This window comes from Cryptomeria japonica, chromosome 8 (assembly GCF_030272615.1).
Source record: "Cryptomeria japonica chromosome 8, Sugi_1.0, whole genome shotgun sequence".
Taxonomy (NCBI): domain Eukaryota; kingdom Viridiplantae; phylum Streptophyta; class Pinopsida; order Cupressales; family Cupressaceae; genus Cryptomeria; species Cryptomeria japonica.
The window spans coordinates 399,683,490-399,697,611 of NC_081412.1; positions in this window are offsets into that span (position 1 = coordinate 399,683,490).

Below are 14,122 nucleotides of genomic sequence, written 5' to 3' on the forward strand. Positions count from 1 at the left end.
AACTTGAATGGAACACACCTTAGCAATTTATTCAAACATATCCTCAAAACCACAGGGCCATGTCAAACATTATGGTGGAATGCGAATCATTCCAACATGTTTGTTGATATCTTTTGCTCTGCATTGGCGTAGTCCAGTACACAATGAACTCTAAATTTCTTTGTGAAATAAGTTATACCCTGAAAATTTGGATGTAGCATCTCCACATCACAATAAACTTAAATTCTGAACTGCAAGATGATATCTTGCTATGTGGAGGAGTGTGGACAAAATTACTACATGTCTCTTTCTTAGTAAATAGTCTATTAATGCCTTAGATAATTTTACTGTGCCTTACCACTATGTGTGGTGTGTCCAAATGACAATATATCATTGTATATTATTTCATACATGCATAATTTACCACTGCATCTTACTTAGATATTCAACTTGATTATATTTTTTTATAGATCTCATAAAAGTACCAACTCATCAAGGAGGCAGGTGGCTCTGCATGTACGAGGGTTGGTCATCTCTTGATGCATGCAATTGGCCTAACTGGCTCTTTCTATTGTACTTGCCTTGGTCTTAGAGACTCTTTAATTTTCTTAATGGATGGTCCATTGTCGTTTTGGGTTGGTCTTTTGAGTGTTTGTTTGCTACCTTTTTTTAAGTTGTAGATTGGTTATGTGTGTGCCTTAGGTTATCTATGAAATCCCACACGTATGTTTATTTCTTGACCGAGTCATATGGACTCAAAGCAGCAAGTGGATGGGAAAGAGGAAGTTAATGGTAGGAAGGATGTGCAAGTGGGTTCACATAGAAATGACAAGAGTCAAAAAACATTCAAGTTTTACAAGAAGAAGAAGTCAAAGAAATACTAGAGGAAGTCATATTCAATGTTAGAGGAAACAGTATTGGGTTCTTTGAAGGTGAAGGAGCGAGGCACACTTCAATTGAGGGAGGTAAGGACTCTATTCTTCCTAGGGTATTGAGGTTAAACCCTAACTAGGAGATAGTATTAGCTCATTAAAAAAACAAGAAAACCAGTTAAACAATATTGCTTTATTCTTTGTCTGTTTAGACTTGAAGACTCTCTCAACTAGAATTTTTCTTAATAATTGGTTGAATATGGTTTGGGGAGAAAAAATAGGGTTTTATATCTCTTTTTTTATTATGATACAACATGGTTTATTTGTAATCTTTTTAAAGAACTATAACATGCAAAAAAGGGTTATCGAAAAGAAATATTGGAATTTAGGAAACTCCTTATTTAATGTTGTTCAATGGGCACCAAATGTCTCTCAAAATAAAATTGTATTTTTCTCTACACTTAAATGGATTTTGATTAAGAATGTCCTTGTACAAAGCTGGAGGATTATACCTAAATTATTAGAACCAATAGGTAAAACCCTATAAGTGGAAGAATCTCATATTACTCTACCTCATATGAATGGTAGGGTTTTGATTTTATTTAATGAAGGTGTACAAATCCCTAAAGTAATTGATTCCCTATTAGGGATCAACTGATTAAATGTAAAATCGAAGCCCTGGGTGGTCTTAACTCGTGTTTTCTCTATAATATTGATGGACACCATAAGAAAGATTGTCCCAAAATTGTAAACAATAAAAGACAAGTTAGTAACAAGATGGATATATTCAAAGTGGAGACCCCAACCCCTATAGAGGATCCTACTCATGGCAAATCTACAGAAAAAAATGTTGGTAAAATGCCCTTAACTTTAGAAAGGGTAAATATGGATATTACTATGAGTACTTCCCCTAATGAAAAGGAATCTGATAAATCTAATGGAGAAATAAAAAAATGTAAATAATGTGGATAACCCTAAGAATAGTATGCCTCGTGCAAAAAATGCACAAGAGCTAGTGCTTCATAAACTAAGAGAATTAAACAAAGTGAGACACATAATTAGGAAAGCTCTAGCAGACCCTTTATGTGCTGAAAAACCATCTAATCATAAAGGAATACTATTAGAGGATCAACTCCTAGGAGTGTAGGAACAAGATCTTTCCCTAGCTATGGTGGAAGATGATACATCTTCTTGTAATCCTCTACCCACTGACCTTTCAAATACATCATGGTTAGTTGGGACTAGAGATGGAATGTTTGACAATGATGGCAATGAAGTGATTGGGAATCTTAGTACATATATTCCACCTATTTTTGATGCAGAAATGAAGGAGGTGAAGGAATGGGAGAAAATGGTTGTGAATAAAACCAAGAGGAAAATTAAAACAATTAGTAGATCTAACAGTGCTAAAACTGAAGGTAAGAAAAGAAAAGGGAGTAATATCCCTAAGTGTTTTGAAAGGTTGTGCAAAAATGATAAATTCGTTTCCTTTGAATAAGCCATCATGGTCCTCTATCTAAGCTAGAACATTAGGGGACTTGAGTCTCCAAATAGTGAATATATTATTAGAAATGTGTGAAATTATGTGAGAGGACTATATTTTCTTTTTCTCCAATAAGTAAAAGCCACTAGTATTTAGCTAGAGAATAGTTTAAGATTTATATGGAAAGATGCTAAAGTTATTTATTTCAAATATAAAAAAGGGAAAGGGGGGATTGCAGTGCTTATCACCCAACAATGGGGTAATTTTGTGTAGGTAATAGTTATCTCCCCATGTAATAGGTGTATTTTGGTAGAAATAAGGAAGGAAGGGAGACACTTTGGGGTGTGTTCAGTATACGCTTCAAAGGACAATAAGGAAAGGATAACCCTATTGAAGAATATCCTTAAGCTTTATGAGCCTCTTGAAAAGAAAAATAATACAAGTAAGAGTATTTGGTATAGTTGGTGTAATAATCAAAGTGAGGAGAAAATAGTGTATTGTAGATTAGACATTTACTACGCAAATAAGGACACATTCTATTTTGAATAAAATAGTAATGCTAATTGTGTCTAGGTAGTACCTAAGGTATTATCTGATCACCGTCCTATAAAAGCTAATATTGTCTTCAGTGATAACATACAAGTTAAGGAGGTTAGAAAAAAAGGGTTATATAAGCTTAATGTTGACTTGTAAAGGCAACATGACTACATTCAAGGGATTGTTACTCTTAGGAGCTTAACCAAAGCTTTGAGATAGTATGAGGGGGTTATTAAGTATTGGAAGAGATTGATCACAAATATTCAGAAAATCATGAAAACAATAGGTAGAAGATATTCTTTATCTTAGAGGAAGATTGAATATAAATTGCAGGACCTGATTGAGATTGAATCAAAGATGTAGAAGGACCCACATAATGTGGAGGTCAAATTAAAAATACTCAACAGGCTTTGAGGAAATTCCAAACTAAGAAGGTTCAGGGGGCTCGGGTTAGAGAAAGGATAAATTGGTTAAGTGAAGGTGATAGAGGCTCCCATTTTTTTCAATCAACTAAAGGCTAAATAGTATAGAGAGAATATTCATCATATGCAAGTGAATAATGAATGGATACATGAAAACAAGGACATCCTAGGTGCCTTCCATGACTTTTACAAATAGTTATTCACTGCAAAAGACAACAAGGCTAGGTGCAAAGAAGATCAAAGGTTATATAAGGTAATGATTCCAAAAAAAATCTCCTAACATGGTAAAAGAAGTTGGAAAGGTGATAATATAAGATTAAATCACTAACTCTATTTCGTCCTTTAAAAGTGGTAAATCTCCAAGGGTTGATGGCCTCCCTATGGATTTTTATAATTTAGCCAAAATAAAATGGATTGCTAATGATCTATTTGAGGCATACAAGGAAGCTATTGGGAGTAGTTGTTTATGGGAGAACATAAATAAGGGAGTAACAAAGTTACTCCCTAAGGAAGGGTATAAGAGTAAAATTTAAAATTGGAGGCTTTATTAAAGGAGGCTACGTTTTAGAGAATATTCTAACTAGCTAGGAAGGGTTAAGTTGGGCCAAAAGAAATAGACAAGATTTGGGTATTCTTTTACTAGATTTTGAAAAAGCTTATATCGGATGGAATGGTCATTCATTTTTGTAGTCTTGGAAGCAATAGGATTTCCTCAATCCTTCTGTAAATTGGTGAGGGCGCTATTTAAATATGCTAATGCTCAGGTTGAGATTAATGGAGAGATTTTAGAAGCCTTCTTGTTAGGAAAGTAAATTAGACAAGGGTGTCCACTAGTCCTTGCATTGTTTGTGATTGCCTTGGAAGGTCTTTATTATATATTACTTGACCAAATCTACTTGGGCCTATACCTAAAGGGATCAGACTTCTTTAGGAGTCTCAATTGTTTAACCTACAATTTGTTGATGATACAACACTCTTCCCTATTATGAATAAGGATAATATGGGTATTGTAAAAATTAGACTTGACTTCTTTTGCCAAGCCTTTTGAGTCAAAGTTCAAAAATCTAAATCCACCATTCTAGAATAGACCCAAGAGGCCCCAGACTTGATTGGTGAATTTGGCTAGGAGTAGGGAAGTCCTAACAATATTGTTAGATATTTGGGCATACCCTTCTTAGTTTCTCCTACCCTGCTCAATATGTGGAATGGGATGTTCACTTAAATTGAAAAACAAAATTGAATAGATAGAATAAAACCTTCTTATCATTGGCCAATAGGGTGTTAGTTTGTTAGAAGATATTATTCGCATATTCTATCTACTATGCCTCTATTTATTTTTTTGTCAATTATCAGGTTAACAATATTCAAAAGGTGATCAATAATTTTGTTTGGTTGGATGGGAAAAGGAATAGAAAGAGACATTTTATTAGTTGGGGGTGGTATTGCATGAATAAGGAATTAAAACTACAAGGCATTACCTTGGCAATTAAGTGGATTATGAAGGCCATGGTGGGAAATGAACCATGGAAAGTCTTAGTTAAGTAAAATATTAAAGAAGCTTAGCCTAAAGGTGAAAAAAAATGTAATAATATTCACATGTTGGATTGTCTCTTTAATAGGTCTAATGCTATTCATTCAGGATATGTTGTTTTTCGCAGCATTGGAGGGCCTAGGAGAGATGCAAAATTATGGTGAAATATGTTGAGGCTTTATAGTTAAATCAAGGAAAAAAATGTGGATTTAGATCTTTGTGGTGGAACATAGAGCACAAAATTAAACCTCTAGTTTTTTTACAAGGATGTTTGGCCAAAAAATGGGTTAAATGGGGACTTTCCTCATTAAATGATATATTTTGCAATGGAATAATGAAAGATTGGAATTCACTAAAATAGGAATACAACCTTTCTATTAATAATAAAAGAACACATTTTGTGATTTTGTAGAAAATATCAATGTTGAGACAACCTACTAAGATTTACAATTACAATTACAGTGACTGTATAATTATCTTTGAGTATACTGATGATTCCCCTTTCTTGAAACTTAAGGCTAAGTCTCTATACAAATTACTGGTTCAATCTAACTATATTATTGAGTATTTTAACAAGAATTGGTGCCTAGTTGGGATCACAAAGTTTCGTCTAAACTGTTGGTCTAGTAAAAAAGACCCTAAGAAGATATATTTTTGTTGCCAACTTATGATTCAAAAGCTTGCATAATTAGATAATAAAGTTGTATTTTTTCTTATTTGTGGTTGTGTGGAGGACTATATGCACATGTTTTTCAAATGTAGGTTTTTTGTTGGTGTATGGTCCTTTTTTATGGGCCATGTTATTGGTTAGGATGTATTTGATAAGAGGCCTTGGTCTGAGATTACTTTTGGGTATTTCAAAGGGTTGAAAAGAAATCTTAATATTTTTTAGTTTTATTTATGTACTTGAGATTTTATGGTTTCTTTAAAAAAATCAGAATGAACATCTATACCAAGACAAGGATAGAGTGTTTAGTGGGTCTACTTGTAGACTCATTATTTTGATGGTTATTGAATATGTTACATTAACTCTGAAACTGCTAGTTGATAGATTGATGAAAGTACTAGAAGAAGGGTCTTCTCCCCTATTCAAAGAGGACATAAAAACTATTGGCCAAAAGACCTTAGAAAGGTGGATACAAAGTTTTAGAATGAGTACTTGGATTAGGGATGCAACTATTAGGTACACTAAGGTCTCCCATTAAAAAAAATTGACACTATCAGTTGGGAGAGGATCTCCCCTCCCCTTGGAACATATGAATCCTACAAGGAAAGTAGGGTATAACCCAAGGATAAGGACAAGAGGAAAGGTAAAAGGATGGTAAGAGAAGACGACCAACAAGGTGAAGATAAAGAGTAACAAGAGGAACAATAGGATAATGAGGAATAACATCAGGGTGATTATCAAGGACAACATGATGATGATGAAGAGGAACAACAAAAGGATGATGATGAACAAAAGACTGAAAAAGATGAAAAAGGCAATGGAGAAGACAACCCTGACAATGTAGATGAAGAAGAATAGAATGTTGATTAGTTATATATTTATTTTCTTTTTTATTATACAATGTGTTGGGCAAAAACTTTGTAAACTGAGGAAGTTCACAAAAGTGTGGTTTTAGCCTCAGTATGCGAGATTAAATCTCTCCTAATTATAAGGGAAGGCTCCCCCTTTTGTTTACTACTCTCTATATTTAGAATAAAGTAAAAATTGTGATTCCTAATCTAAACTTGTGTGGTACATCATCCTATTCTCTTTTTAGAATAGATGTTATTCTTCTCTCTCTCTCTCTTAGAAAAGAAGCTACAATCTAGAGCAGTAATGATAAATACAATTTTGAAGTTACTAAAAAATAACTTAAATCTTGCTAATGAGTTTCCATGAAGGTAAAAAGTCCTCTGTTGCTTCTCCAGGATGAGAAAACAATATTCAAGCACAAAATCCTACAATCAATATGATCCTAACAACCTTTTAGAAATAACTTTTGTAACCCATGATATTTTACCAAGATAACAAAGAAATGCACAAAGTCTTTTTCTTGATATCTAATTACAATTTTGATAATATTTTCTCGAAATAACAAAATGAAGCTCAAAGTCTTCAATTCACTACCTCTTATACTAATTGCTAGTTCTATTTAACAAGTGTTGAAATGTAACACAAAGTTTACAAACCAAAAATTGTTCTACTCTTTAACAATACTTTTTCACAATGCTTTTCTCAATCGAAACAAGATTTAATAAGAATGATACAAGAACACTCTCACCATAAACCACAATGAATCAATACAAATTCTGAATACCAAAGATGTCTTCTTATTTGATCAAGTTTGCAAAATAACAATATGAACCCAAAGTTTCACTTTTCTCTTCACTTCAGTAGAGTTTAGTTGCATAGGATTAAAGATAAAAATTACAATGTGCAACCTCATATATATAGGTGAGGTGCAATGAGCTAATCTAAGAAAACTATGACTAAATCAAAGGAGAGTCCTATTTAACTTAGAACTCGTGCATGTACTAGATGCAAAAGCTTGAATAAAAAATAACACTTGAGGTGTAGAAATATAACTACAAAAATGTACCAACAACTTTAGAGATATAAAAACTACTAAGTGTCACTAGACACTCAATTATGATCTTGCTTCATGAATTCTTCAAACTTTTGAAGAGAAATCTTCATCTGTTCTTCAACAGGTCCCTTGGTAAGGCTTATGATAATTTTGACCTGATTAATTGAATCTTTGAGGCTCGATAACACTTTTTATTCTTCTTTAGGAGAGAAGCCAACTCATTCAAATTGAAGTTAGTGTCTATCAACTTATCAATGGAAGATATTGATAAGAGTTCTTTGTCCACCTCTTCTCCAATGAGAAAACTAAATTATTTGATGATAACATCTTCATGAAGATATTTTTGGTTCTCATAAGGGAATGTACAAGGAAGTAGTGATATCTTTTCAATGATCTCCTTTCCTTTGTGCAATATCACAAGTTTTGGAGCCTCCTTTGAGCAAAATCGTCCTTCTCTTCAAATCATCCCTGCTGTTGTCATAAGATTTGGTAATAATTATTTTCCAACTTCAAACTCTCCTCTCAACTCCTAAAAATGATTGTTGTCCTTCCCCAAGAAAAATAATATTCCTAAATGCCAAGTTTGATGCTCATACAAGGAACAATTAGCAAAATCGTGTCAATGGTGGTTGTAGTCCGATTTTGTTTTAGGCCTGATTATACACCTAAAACTTATCTTATTCACCCCCAAATGCATGCTAGAACAAATTACCTTATGTCCTCAATGCTAGCGATGTCCTCAACTGAAGGTCTTGATGCTTTCACAAGGAGATATTGGAAAATTCATGGGAATGAAGGGGAGAACTTGATTTGTCTCAGACCTGCTACACAATAAGCTATCTCCCAATTCCTGCCTCAATTGGTCTTCTAATGAAATCACCTATCCTTTCCAATAGGAATTGATGCCTAAATATGACAAATATGGATGAACTAAAGATACCACAAAATTACTACCATGAGATGCACATAAAAATCAGTAAGCACAATGTGAAGGACTTAAATTATCCTCCACTCTCAGCTACAACCCCTTGGAGGATCTCTCACCACCTCAATTATGCAAATAATAGGGAGTTTTCATTCCCAAATGATTAAGTCAGCAGTAACCCTTGGCTCTACAAGTATACACAAGAGAAGATATCCAGACAAGCAATGATGAAAAATGAACCAACCCCCTCTATTTATTCTTTTCTCCTCCAATCAATTGGTTCCTTTTAGAAGATTATTCTCTAACAAACTCATATTTTTTATTACACTTTGTTATTTTATTACACATATTAATTAATTTAATTGCACTTTTAAATAATATTACATTATAATTGAAATGCATGCGTGACATCATACATGTAATCTTCTTATCTTCTCATATCTTTGATAAGCATTTCAAAGGTGTTCATTTGATGTTCTAGCACTTCCCTTTGTTCAAAGTATGTATATCTCTTGAACGAAGCACTCCATTATCAACTAGAACATGTAATTGAAAATATTCTAACTTCAGCCATGAGTCTAAGTCCTTCTCTTGTGTCTCTAACTCCTATGAGAATAGACCCAATGTTTTATCTATCTTGGACTTAACACCCTCTATATTATTGATTAAGACAACTACAAAACTTATGAGATGTGTTCCCTGACTAATTATCCTATCCATCCACTCACCAACTGTTCTTCCTCATGAATTGATTTGCTTGGATTTCTTGATGATTTGTTCATCAACTGATGAGGTGATTGGCTTTATTCTCTTGAAGATTTTGTTATCTTGATCAACACATTTGTAAGTTGTTCCACCTGTTTATTCAGTCTATCCTTCTTGACTTTTTCCTCATTATACTTCACCACAAGATTATCAAAATGTGATTGAACATCTTCTAATGTTCCTTCATGAGTTTTCTTACCCAAATCAATCCTCTTAATAACATAATTTGTGGGTTGAATCTTGTCTATATCCGTATAAGGAGAACAAATTGTCATTTCTACATACCTATCCTTTGACTTATCCACCTTTACCTTAGATAAATTTTTGGCTTTCTTTGTAACCTTGGGTTTTAACAGGATCCAACTGACTAAAGTCAAAGTCATCTAGAGAGATGGCTTGCTTTTTCCTCCTAGGGGTATTGGAAACTAACCAAGGTGGCAAAGGTATATCAAATTATTCTACTCTTGTGGTCAATACCTGAGATGTAAGCTCTTGATTCTATATGTTTGTGGTTACAATAGGAGGAGTGGTAGTTACTACTGCAGGTGGATTCTAAACAATCGAAATCTTGGGAGGAAGATCAATTTTTAACATAAACTTATCAAAATATTCTAAAATGGAGGAAGTTACTTCAGACAAATTAGGAAGGAAAACATTCTTAAAGTTATCTTGTGTGGTATCTATAGCTAACTCACTGGTCGTTGTTCAAGGGATGGTGTGAATCACTACACCAGGATTTTCTGATGCATATGAAATGGTAGAACTAAAAGGAATAGGATTAGAAACTTAAACTGGTGGAGGAGTTATTCCTAGAGTATCATGAGATGTAGGAGGAATGATTTCTTATGTCCTTCTAGACTAGGAAGTACTTAGAATTTCTAGTAACCCTTCCTCATCATATTCTTCCTCTTGTTCATTTTTTAACTCTTCTCCTTCTTGTTGTTGAATTTCTTCCTCGAGCAGTTCTTCTTCAGCTTCATCCTATGTTTTGAGTATCATGGGCGAAGGACTCCCCTTGATTTTTATACTTACCTTTTCCAACTGGGAATTTTAACTTAGGAGCCTTTGGAGTTGTTGGATCTTGTCTATTCTCAATTCTCAATTCATAAGTTTTCCCATCTAGTCTTGCAATGTCATCATCCGATTTAGTTTGGAAAGGTTTTAACTAAATTCCCTTCCATGTAAGCCAAACATTGGTGTTGGCTAGGATATTATGAAATTTGGCCCTAACTAAAGTATTTTCCTTTTGGGACCATTGGATAAGAGGCAAGGGTGATTCCACAACCTTATTATTTTCATACATGGGATCTAGAACATCTCCATCATCTTCAATATCCTCAGGAATATCAACAAGATTTAGATTATCAATTTTATACACAGTAAGCTGACAGGTTGAGCCTTCTAATATCTTCTTTTGTTTTGCAATCAATCCAAATATCCTCTACTCGGTGAACATGAGTGTAACTTTTCTTAAGTTTTTTCTTCATACCTCTGTAGTCAAAGTGTTTCCTGGCCTTGAAGAACCTCATTGTCACTCTCCTCACCTCTTCATCCATGACTCAGGCCTTGTAAATGGAATTGATTGAACATCTCCCAATAGTGAGAGTGAACTTTAAGCTAGTCTTATGCAAACTAGATTGGCATTCAGGCACCGCCACCATCTGATGAGCTCATTCCATGAGTACAATTTTTTTTATGGGTGCCTACAAAGAATGAATGACTCACCATCAAAATATCCTATCCTGAGATATGTAGAAGTAGGAAATTGTAATAAAATGCACCCATACTGATTCACCACACTCCAAGCTTCATTTGATACTCTCTTCTTTTGAAGATCTTTATCCAACATGCACATATAATGATAACATAAAGCATCATTCACTCTCTTGAAATGATGTAAACTATTCTTGAGATTCAATTTAGTTTAATATTGATATACAAGAATTTGACTCCTATCTCTTGTAATAGACAACCCTGGAAAATGCCTCATTGAGGCGGTTGCATATACTAGATATGAAGTCATATAGAACTTTGGATTGGTAGGAACCTTGGTTAACTTCTCACACAAAGCATCAACTAATTGTTTTCCCCAATAGATCTTCTTCTTATTTTTCCAAATAATGTGGATGTATTGATACATCCACTTATGATAAGTATCTGAAATAGGAATTCCCTTTACTTTGCCAATCAAATCGTTTACTTCATCAATGAGGTCACTTCCATGAATAGTCTTAGGCCATCTGGTAATAGTGGGCCTTGGAGTCTTCAAAAATTTATCATTGATGTTTCTTATGCATTTATCCGAGTTGTTATCATAGTATGTTAATGCTGAGTTTATATCAATATTGACATATTGATTATTATTAGGACACATGAAGATAGTGCCAAAGAAATATCCAATTTGATAAGAGCATTCTTCCCCTCTGCATCTTTAACTAACCCACTCATTGGATCATACATATTAGCTATTGCTAACACAAACTCAGGATTCTGTGTTGACATTAGAAAAGTTGCAACCAAGTGAGTGCCACTATTGATGGTTGCCTCCATTTTGTAATACTATGGCAACTCTTTCACTCTCTTTAGGAAGTCTTCAAGATCTGCATGTCCTATCTTTGTGTCCCTTAGGCTATCAATATTAGATGACATAGAGGAAAGTGGAAAGACCGGATGAGGGTCTTTCTTCTTGAACTTCATTGCTTTCTTTCTTGGTGATGGCTTTGTCATTTAAGTGTGATGACAACTACAAAATTTGCAAAATATCATCACCATGCTTTATCTCATTAGAGTCACCTTATTAGGATTCCAAAAACCCCAATTTGTTGATAGAACAAAAATCCTTTGAATACAAATCAAACTTGTATCTCCAATCTATATGCATATGTATCTGGTGTAAATCAGGCTTATAAGTCCGATTTGCACCAAAAATTGGTGAAATAAAAATAAAGTGCATTTCAGACATATAAGCCCGATTTACACTTAAGAGACTTAAAAATATAAAAAATGGTGTAAATCAAACTTGAGAGTCTTATTTGCACCTAGGAAGATCAAACAATGTCTTGAATGGTGGAAATCAAGGTTACAAACTTGATTTACACCTTGAAAAATATCAAATGGAAAGATACACTGCATTCAGTGTATGTCGGAGTTATAACCCTGACATGCACCACATGACAACACTTGGTAAAATTGCACATAAAAACATCGATGACAGTGTAGGGTGGAGCCACGACTCTGACATACATTGTAAGGAAGGACTTCGGTGTATGTCGGGGTCGTAGACGTGTCATACATCAAAAGGAAAATTATACAATAATGGTGTATGTTGGGGTAGTAACCACGACATCCACCACATAGAACAATGGTGCATGTTGTGCTTATAAACCTAATATTCACCACATTCTATATGAAACTTGGCAAAGGGTATGAAGACAATGTATGTTCGGGATTAAGACCTGTCATACACCCTCTCAATTGGAAAATAGTGTATGACAGATCGTAATCTCAAACATACACTGAAATCAAGTATCATAAAATAAAATAAACCTGCAGAATGAAAGGAAGGAAGCAAAAAGAAAGGAAAGAAAGGGGACTCACCCAGAAAGAAAGCCTCAGCCTTAGCTGTGCTTCCAATGCTACCACATCCCTCGAATCATAAACAAATGAGGGTAAAAAGAAATAGAAAGGAATATTAAAAAGAAAAAAGAAATCAAAATAATTTCAAAGACCTTGCAATTAATATGCTAAGTTGTGCAAAATAAATGTGTACTTCGGGCTCATAAGTCTGATTCGCACAAAAGACTCAAACAAGGGTGCAATTCAGACTTATGAGCCCGAAGTGCACCATTTTAAAATTGACAAGTGCAATGTCAAAGTTAAAAATCTGATCTTGCACAAAAGTACCGAAAGATGGTGTAAAGTTGGATTTTAAGTTCGACTTTGCACCAAAAGAACAAAGATTTGCTTTAAGTCAAATTTTCAAATTTAACCAACAAAACAAAAATAAAGAAATGGATACAAAGATTCCCAAGGACTAGCGAGGCGACCAAAATGCCTCGAAAAATAAACTCTTAGAGAAATGAGATCGAATTTGAATAACCTTTGTTTTTTCTTGAAACAAAAACGAGGATAACACACAAAACTATTTAATGTATTTTGTATCTAAACTTGGTTTGATATGCATCTTGATATACACTCCGATATGTGATACTATATATTTTGAGATCCTAATATTTTTGGACTAATCTTCAATGAGTGATCTACTTGATCACTATTTTATGTAACTAGAATATTTGGTTTTGATTAATATCATTGGCGAATGATCTACAAATAAAAAAAAAGGTACTAACTCATCAAGAATACATGGTATGAATATGAACTTCAGAAGATATGGTACAACTGTGGTTGTGGGAAAATCTATCTGAAGTGAAGTTTGGATGTGTAGTTGGAAGGTGTTGCTTGGATGAAGGGTGAAGTTCTATAACTAAAGGAATGGTGATGTCAAGATAATGTTAGGATGATATTATTTAAAGGAGAGAGAAAATGGCTAAGACATACCTACAAGAATGTCCATCTAAATTGAGACTCATAATTATAATTGGAAGTGAAGTGCAGTTGGTCATTAAAGTTCTATGATTGAGTTGGAGGTAAGAAAACATATTGTGTGGATTTCCATTGAAATTGGATGTGAGTGAAGAGGCGAACTACATATGGATTCTAGAATTTTTTAAAAAAGCCTCACAAAGGCTAAGTATAGAAGAAAGTGTGGACTTCCAACTAAATTGAAGTACAATTGGATCTACAAATAGAGGTGAAAGTCTTACTCAAAGCTTGCAAGAATCAAATAACACCTAAAAACCATATTTTAATTTTTTTTATAGGTATCAAATACTTAAAGGGCGCATGAGAATGATGCCTACAAATTTTGAAAAAAAATCCTAAAAATGACCCATTTAAGATTTATTGGATCAATTTTATTAATGAATCAAATAGGGTTATGACATATAAAAAAGTGAAAGGACACAAGAAAAAAATG